Below are 8,595 nucleotides of genomic sequence, written 5' to 3'. Positions count from 1 at the left end.
TCAGCACGGTTTTGGTATCATTAGTGGGTGTAGCAATTGCTTCTACCCACTTAGATACGTAGTCCACTGCCACCAGAATGTAGGTGTTTGAGTATGATGGTGGGAATGGCCCCATGAAGTCAATTCCCCATACATCAAACAATTCTATCTCTAATATTCCTTGTTGAGGCATGGCATATCCGTGAGGCAGGTTACCAGCTCTTTGGCAACTGTCACAGTTACGCACAAACTCTCGGGAATCTTTATAGAGAGTAGGCCAGTAGAAGCCGCACTGGAGAACTTTAGTGGCTGTTCGCTCACTTCCAAATGTCCTCCATACTGTGATCCATGGCAGTGCCATAGGATCCTTCGTGCTTCTTCTCTGGGTATACACCTGCGGATCACTCCGTCAGCACATCTCTTAAAGAGATATGGTTCATCCCAAAGGTAGTACTTGGCATCTGAAATTAGTTTCTTTCTCTGCACATAACTGTACTCTTTGGGTATGAACCTCACAGCTTTATAGTTTGCAATATCTGCAAACCATGGAGCTTCCTGAATGGCAAAGAGTTGCTCATCTGGGAAAGTCTCAGAGATCTCAGTAGAAGGGAGGGACGTCCCAGCTACTGGTTCTATCCGGGACAGATGATCCGCCACTTGGTTCTCTGTCCCTTTTCTGTCTCTTATTTCTATATCAAACTCTTGCAGAAGCAACACCCATCTTATAAGTCTGGGTTTGAATCCTGCTTTGTGAGTAAGTATTTAAGAGCAGCATGGTCAGTGTACACAATCACCTTTGATCCCACTAGGTAGGATCTAAACTTGTCAATGGCATAAACCACTGCAAGTAACTCTTTCTCTGTGGTTGTGTAGTTCTTTTGTGCGTCATTTAGAACACGGCTAGCATAATAAATGACGTGCAAAAGCTTGTTATGCCTCTGTCCCAACACTGCACCAATGGCATGATCACTGGCATCACACATTAATTCAAATGGTAATGCCCAATCTGGTGCAGAGATGACTGGTGCTGTGACCAGCTTAGCTTTTAGGGTCTCAATGCCTGCAGACACTGTGTGTCAAACACAAATGGTGTGTCAGCAGCTAACAGGTTACTCAGAGGTTTAGCAATTTTCGAAAAATCCTTGATAAACCTTCTGTAGAATCCTGCATGCCCCAGAAAGCTTCTGATTGCTTTAACATTGGCAGGTGGTGGTAATTTTTCAATTACCTCCACCTTTGCCTTATCCACCTCTATTCCCCTGCTTGAAATTTGTGCCCAAGGACAATTCCTTCAGTCACCATAAAGTGACATTTCTCCCAGTTTAAAACCAGGTTAGTCTCTTGGCACCTTTTCAAGACAAGTGATAGGTGGTTAAGACAGGAGCTGAATGAGTCTCCATATACTGAAAAAGTCATCCATAAAGACTTCCAGGAATTTCTCTACCATATCTGAGAAGATAGAGAGCATGCACCTCTGAAAGGTTGCAGGTGCATTGCACAGACCAAAAGGCATCCTTCTGTAGGCAAACACGCCAGAAGGGCAAGTGAATGCTGTTTTCTTGGTCCTGAGGATCTACTGCAATTTGGTTGTAGCCTGAATAGCCATCCAAAAAGCAGTAGTAATCATGACCAGCTAGTCTTTCTAGCATTTGGTCTATGAATGGTAAAGGAAAATGATCCTTTCTGGTGGCTGTATTGAGCCTTCTGTAGTCAATACACATGCGCCACCCTGTGACTGTTCTTGTAGGAACCAGTTCATTTTTTTCATTATGAACCACTGTCATGCCTCCCTTTTTGGGAACAACTTGGACAGGGCTCACCCAGGGGCTATCAGAAATAGGATAAATAATCCCAGCCTCTAGTAATTTAGTGACCTCTTTCTGCACCACCTCCTTCATGGCAGGATTTAGCCTCCTCTGTGGTTGGACCACTGGTTTGGCATTATCCTCCAATAGGATCTTGTGCATGCATAGCTGGGCTAATGCCCTTAAGATCACTTATGGACCACCCAAGAGCTGTCTTGTGTGTCCTCAGCACTTTAATCAGTGCTTCCTCTTCCTGTGGATTTAAAGCAGAGCTTATAATCACTGGAAAAGTGTCACCCTCTCCCAGAAATGCATATTTCAGGGATGGTGGTAGTGGTTTGAGTTCAGGCTTAGGAGGCTTATCCTCCTCCTGAGGAATTTTCGAAAATTCCTTTGCCTCCTCTGGCTGATCAGTTTGAGCATCTGATGTCCTCAAGCTCTGATTTAGGCTTTCAGCCATATTGATCTCTTCTACCAGAGAGTCAATAATGTCAGCGTCCATACAGTCCTCTGGTGTGTCTGGATGCTGCATAGCTTTTACAGCATTCAACTTGAACTCATCCTCATTGACTCTCAGGGTTACTTCCCCTTTTGTACATCAATGAGAGTTCGTCCAGTTGCTAGGAAAGGTCTTCCTAGAATGAGAGTTGCACTCTTGTGCTCCTCCATTTCCAGCACCACAAAGTCAGTTGGAAAGGCAAATGGCCCAACCTTGACAATCATGTCCTCTATTATGCCTGATGGGTGTTTAATGGAGCCATCAGCAAGTTGGAGGCATATCCTGGTTGGTTTGACTTCTCCAATCAACCCAAGCTTTCTGATAGTGGATGCAGGTATTAAATTGATACTTGCTCCAAGATCACATAAGGCTGTCTTGGTGTAAGTGCCTTCCAATGTGCATGGTATCAGAAAGCTTCCAGGATCTTGAAGCTTTTCTGGTAAGCTTTTTAGAATGACTGCACTGCATTCTTCAGTGAGAAACACTTTTTCAGTTTCTCTCCAATCCTTCTTATGACTTAAGATCTCTTTCATGAACTTAGCATAAGAAGGTATTTGCTCAAGTGCCTCTGCAAAAGGAATCTTTATTTCAAGAGTCTTAAATAGTCTGCAAAGCGGGCAAATTGCTTATCCTGTTCCGCCTTGCGGAGTTTCTGAGGATAAGGCATCTTGGCTTGATATTCTTCAACCTTAGATGCTGCAGGTTTATTCCTTACAGAAGTGGTTGAAGAAGCCTTGTTAGAGGGATTACTGTCAGCACTCTCAGGTGTCTGATTTTCCCTTGGCGTTTGGACGCCAGGATGGGTGGAAAATGGCGTTTAACGCCAACTTTTCCCCCTTTTCTGGCGTTTGAACGCCAGAACTGGGCAAGGAATGGGCGTTTAACGCCAGCTTTCCTTCCCTTTCTGGCGTTTGAACGCCAATATTCCTCTCTGGGCTCTTACTGTCCTCAGAGGGATTTGAACAGTGGGTTGGTTGTCCTCTGTCATTTGTTCCTTATTTGGCTTTTTGCTCTTTTGAACAGTGTTATTCAAGGTCTTTCCACTCCTCAATTGAACTGCTTGGCACTCCTCTGTTATCTGTTTAGATATTTGCTGTTTTGCTTGATTCAACTGTAGTTCTATGCTCTTATTAGCAACTTTAGTTTCATGGAGCATCTCTTTAAATTCTGCTAACTGTTCTGTCATCAGGAGCAGTTGTTGATTAAGCTCCATTATCTGTTCTTGAGGATTAGAGTCAGTGACTACTGTCATGACTTCCTCTTCTGGAGGGAACTCATTACTAGAGTACAGATACTGGTTTCTAGCAACAGTGTCTATAAGCTCTTGAGCTTCTTCAATTGTTTTCCTCATGTGTATAGATCCACCAGCTGAGTGGTCTAAAGACATCTGAGCTTTTCTGTAAGCCCATAGTAGAAAATGTCTAACTGTACCCACTCTGAAAACATTTCAGAGGGACATTTCTTAGCATACCTCTATACCTCTCCCAGGCACTATAAAGGGATTCATTATCCTCTTGTTTAAAGCCTTGGATGTCCAACCTTAGCTGTGTCATCCTTTTTGGAGGGTAAAAATGATTCAGGAATTTGTCTGATAACTGTTTCCATGTCTTTATGCTTGCTGTAGGTTGGTTATTTAACCACCTTTTAGCTTGATCTTTACAGCAAATGGAAACAGTAATAGTCTGTAGACATCCTGATCTACCTCTTTATCATGCACTGTGTCAGCAATTTGTAAGAACTGTGCCAGAAACTCAGAGGTTCTTCTTGTGGAAGACCGGAATACTGGCAATTTTGCTGCACTATGATAATGAGTTGAGGGTTTAGCTCAAAGCTGCTTGCTTTGATGGGAGGTATACAGATGCTACTCCCATATGCAGCTGTAATGGGTTAGCATAAGACCCCAGAGTCCTCTTGGACTGATTAATTCCACTTGAGTCCATAATGGACAAAAGGGAAATGAGAATGATTGCAAAGAGATAAATTTTGTTTATTTTAAATTTTTTTTTTTGAAATAACCGAAAAAAAATAAATAAAAAAAATAAAACAAAAGGAAAATAAAATAAGAATTCGAAAATCAAAGGGAAAATGAGATCAAAGCAAATTGAGAACTGAATCAATTAGTAAAAAAAAGATTTTGAAAACAGCAATTAAAAAGATATGATTGAAAAATTTTATGAAAAAGATTTGATTCTAAAAAGAGGAAAGAGAAAAACACAAAAAGACACCAAACTTAAAATTTTTAGAAAATCAACACTAAATTTTCGAAAATTTGAAGGAAAAAACACAAAGAGAACCAAACTTAGAAATTTTGTGAATCAAAAAGGGACTAAGAATAAGAAAAATTCGAAAATCAAAAGAAAAACAACAGCATGCAATTGATACCAAACTTAGAATATGAAACTAGACTCAACTAAAAGACTCTAAACCAACAAAAATAAAATAGTCCTAATCTAAGCAACAAGATAAGCCGTCAGTTGTCCAAACTCGAACAATCCCCGGCAACGGCGCCAAAAACTTGGTGCACGAAATTGCAATAACACTTTTGCAATCCCGCACAACTAACCAGCAAGTGCACTGGGTCGTCCAAAATACCTTGCGTGAGCAAGGGTCGATCCCACGGAGATTGTCGGCTTGAAGCAAGCTATGGTTATCTTGTAAATCTTAGTCAGGATATCAGAAATTATCAGGATTGATTGTAAAAAGTAAAAGAACATGAAATGGTTACTTGTATTGCAGTAATGGAGAATAGGTTGAGGTTTGGAGATGCTCCATCTTCTGAATCTCTGCTTTCCTACTGTCTTCTTCATCAACACGCAAGCCTCCTTCCATGGCAAGCTCATGTAGGGTTTCACCGTTGTCAATGGCTACCTCCCATCCTCGCAGTGAAAGCTAATGCACGCACTCTGTCACAGTACTGCCAATCACCGGTTTGGTTCCCTCCCCTACCGGAATAGAATCCCTCTTTTGCGTCTGTCACTAACGCCCAGTAGTTTACAGGTTTGAAGCACGTCACAGTCATTCAATCATTGAATCCTACTCAGAATACCACAGACAAGGTTTAGACCTTCCGGATTCTCTTGAATGCTGCCATCAGGTCCTGCCTATACCACGAAGATTCCGATTAAAGAACCCAAGAGATAACTACTCAATCTAAGATAGAACAGAGGTGGTTGTCAGGCACGTGTTCATAGTGAGAATGATGATGATTCACGGATATCACATTCATCCGGATTAAGAACAAGTGTTATCTTAGAATCGAAGCAAGCATGATGAATAAGAACAGTAGTAATTGCATTAATCCATCAAGACACAGCAGAGCTCCTCACCCCCAACCATGGGGTTTAGAGGCTCATACTGTGCAAAGCAACGTGTACAAAATGTTATGGGGTCATAAGGTACGGATACAATGTCAAAAGATCCTATAAGTAGTAAACTAGTGTCCTAAGGTTTACAGAATTGAGTAAATGACAGAAAAATCCACTTCCGGGCCCACTTGGTGTGTGCTTGGGCTGAGCAATGAAGGAATTTCGTGTAGAGACCTTTTCTGGAGTTAACGCCAGCTTTCATGCCAGTTTGGGCGTTTAACTCCAAATTTTATGCCAGTTCCGGCGTTAACGCTGGAATTTCTGTAGGTGACTTTGAGCGCCGGTTTGGGCCATCAAATCTTGAGCAAAGTATGGACTATTATATATTGCTGGAAAGCCCAGGATGTCTACTTTCCAATGCCGTTGAGAGCGCGCCAATTGGGCTTCTGTAGCTCCCGAAAATCCACTTCGAGTGCAGGGAGGTCAGAATCCAACAGCATCTGCAGTCCTTTTCAGTCTCTGGATCAGATTTTTGCTCAGGACCCTCAATTTCAGTCAGAAAATACCTGAAATCACAGAAAAACACACAAACTCATAGTAAAGTCCAGAAAAGTGAATTTTAATTAAAAACTAATAAAAATATACTAAAAACTAACTAAAAGATACTAAAAACATACTAAAAACAATGCCAAAAAGCATACAAATTATCCGCTCATCAGTTGCCGGGGAATTAAATGTCCTAACTACAATTTCGCATTTGTTCCCTGCAATAAAAGTGCCAAGTTTTGATCCGGCAACAACACCAAGTTTTTGGCACCATTGCCGGGGATTGTTCGAGTTTGGACAACTGACGGTTCATCTTGTTACTTAGATTAGGTATTTTTCTTCGTAATTTTTAAGAATGAATTCTAGAGTTTCAAGGTGATGTTCTTATCATCACAAAAGCTGATTGATTCTCATCAATTTAGGTATTGAATGTAATGTCCTGCTGAAGCTTGGCTAGCCATGTCTAATTTCTTTAGACTAAAGCTTTAGACTAACATTGCATGATTCCTGTAATTCTTATTAAAAATTTTGAATCTCTTTATCATCTTTTCCATATAATTTTCGAAAAAGCACAAAAGAAATCTTTAAATAAAAAATATTTTTATGTTTCTTGTTTGAGTCTAGTGTCTAATTTTAAGTTTGGTGTCAATTGCATGTCTTTATTCTTCTAATTTTCGAAAATTACATGCATTATGTTCTTCATTGATCTTCAAGTTGTTCTTGATGATTTCCTTGCTCTGATCTTTAAATTCTCTTGTCTTGAGTGTTTTGTTGTTTCTCATATGCATTCTCAATTTGTTAGTGTCAGTAGTATACAAACTTCTAAGTTTGGTGTCTTGCATGCATTGTTTATTTGATCTTAGTGGCATTTTGATTATTCCTCATCATTAGAAGTTCAAAAAAAAAATTTTAATTTGTGTCTTTTCAAGTCAATAATACAAAGAATTGAAGATTCAGAACATACAGCAGAGAAATTACACAAAAAAGCTAGGCGTTCAAAATGCCCAGTGAGGAAGGAAAACTGGCGTTTAAACGCCAGCCAGGGTACCTGGCTGGGCGTTTAACGCCCAAAAAGGTAGAGTTTTGGGCGTTAAATGCCAGAATGGATACCATTCTGGGCGTTTAACGCCAGGATGGCACAAGAGGAAAGATTTTGTTTTTAATTCAAATTTTTTTTTAGTTTTCATAATTTTTCAAAATCAAAACTTTTTCAAATCATATCTTTTCAATCATATGTTTTCAAAATCAATTTCTTTCCATTTTCAAAAATACTTGCTAATAATTAATGATTTGATTCAAACATTTCAAGTACGTTGCCTTTTCTGTTGAGAAAGGTTTAATGTCTGAATCATATCTTTTAAATTTCTTGTTAGTCAAGTCATTAATTTTGAAAATCAAATCTTTTTAAATTGTTAGTCAAGTCATAACTTTTCAATCATATCTCTTCAATCACATCTTTTTCAAAATAGTTTTCAATCATATTTTTTGATTTTTAATTTCAAAATATTTTTCAAAAATCACTTTATTTCTTTCCCAACTTTAATTTTCGAAAATCATCAATCAAATATTCAAAATTTCTTTTAATTATTTTAAAATCTTTTACTTTAATTTCAAAAATTCTTCCCCTCTTCTCACATCCTTCTATTTATGGACTAACAGTCCTCCTCAATGCACAATTCGAACTCTATCCCTCTTGATAAGTTCGAATTCTTCTACCTTCTCCTTCTATTCTTCTTTTCCTCTGACACCTCAAGGAATCTCTATCTTGTGACATAGAAGATTCCATACTTTCTTGTTCTCTTCTCTTTCATATGAGCAGGAGCAAAGACAAAAACATTCTTATTGAGGTTGACCCTGAACCTGAAAGGACCTTAAAGTGGAAGCTAATAGAAGCTAAAGCACTACTCTCTGTAGAGGACCTAACAGAAATCTTTAAACAAGAAGAAGACATGGCAGCCAAAAACAACAACAATGCCAACAATGCAAGGAAGGTGCTGGGTGACTTTACTGCACCTACTCTCGACTTCAATGGGAGAAGCATCTCTATCCCTGCCATTAGAGCAAACAACTTTGAGCTTAAGCCTCAATTAGTTTCTCTAATGCAACAGAATTGCAAGTTCCATGGACTTCCATTGGAAGATCCTCATTAGTTTTTAGCTGAATTCTTGCAAATCTGTGACACTGTCAAGACCAATGGGGTTGACCCTGAGGTCTACAGACTTATGCTATTCCCTTTTGCTGTAAGAGACAGAGCTAGGATATGGTTGGACTCACAACCTAAAGAAAGCCTGAACTCTTGGGAAAAGCTAGTCAATGCCTTCTTGGCAAAGTTCTTTTCCACTCAAAATTGAGTAAGCTTAGAGTGGAAGTCCAAACCTTCAGACAGAAGGAAGGTGAATCCCTCTATGAAGCTTGGGAAAGATACAAACAATTGATCAGAAAGTGTCCTTCTGACATGCTT

The 8,595-nt window shown here is 39.6% G+C and overlaps 1 non-coding gene across 1 annotated transcript; it reads right to left on the bottom strand.

The window, feature by feature from the left end:
- Positions 1–8,487: 8,487 nt before the first annotated feature.
- On the bottom strand, positions 8,488–8,595 carry LOC130952688 (small nucleolar RNA R71). The gene has a single exon (XR_009074865.1). It is a non-coding gene; the product is annotated as a small nucleolar RNA R71 (small nucleolar RNA).

Source organism: Arachis stenosperma, chromosome 9 (genome assembly GCF_014773155.1).
Source record: "Arachis stenosperma cultivar V10309 chromosome 9, arast.V10309.gnm1.PFL2, whole genome shotgun sequence".
Taxonomy (NCBI): domain Eukaryota; kingdom Viridiplantae; phylum Streptophyta; class Magnoliopsida; order Fabales; family Fabaceae; genus Arachis; species Arachis stenosperma.
The sequence above is the reverse complement of the archived record's forward strand: the minus strand, read 5'-3'. Positions and strand labels throughout refer to the sequence as shown.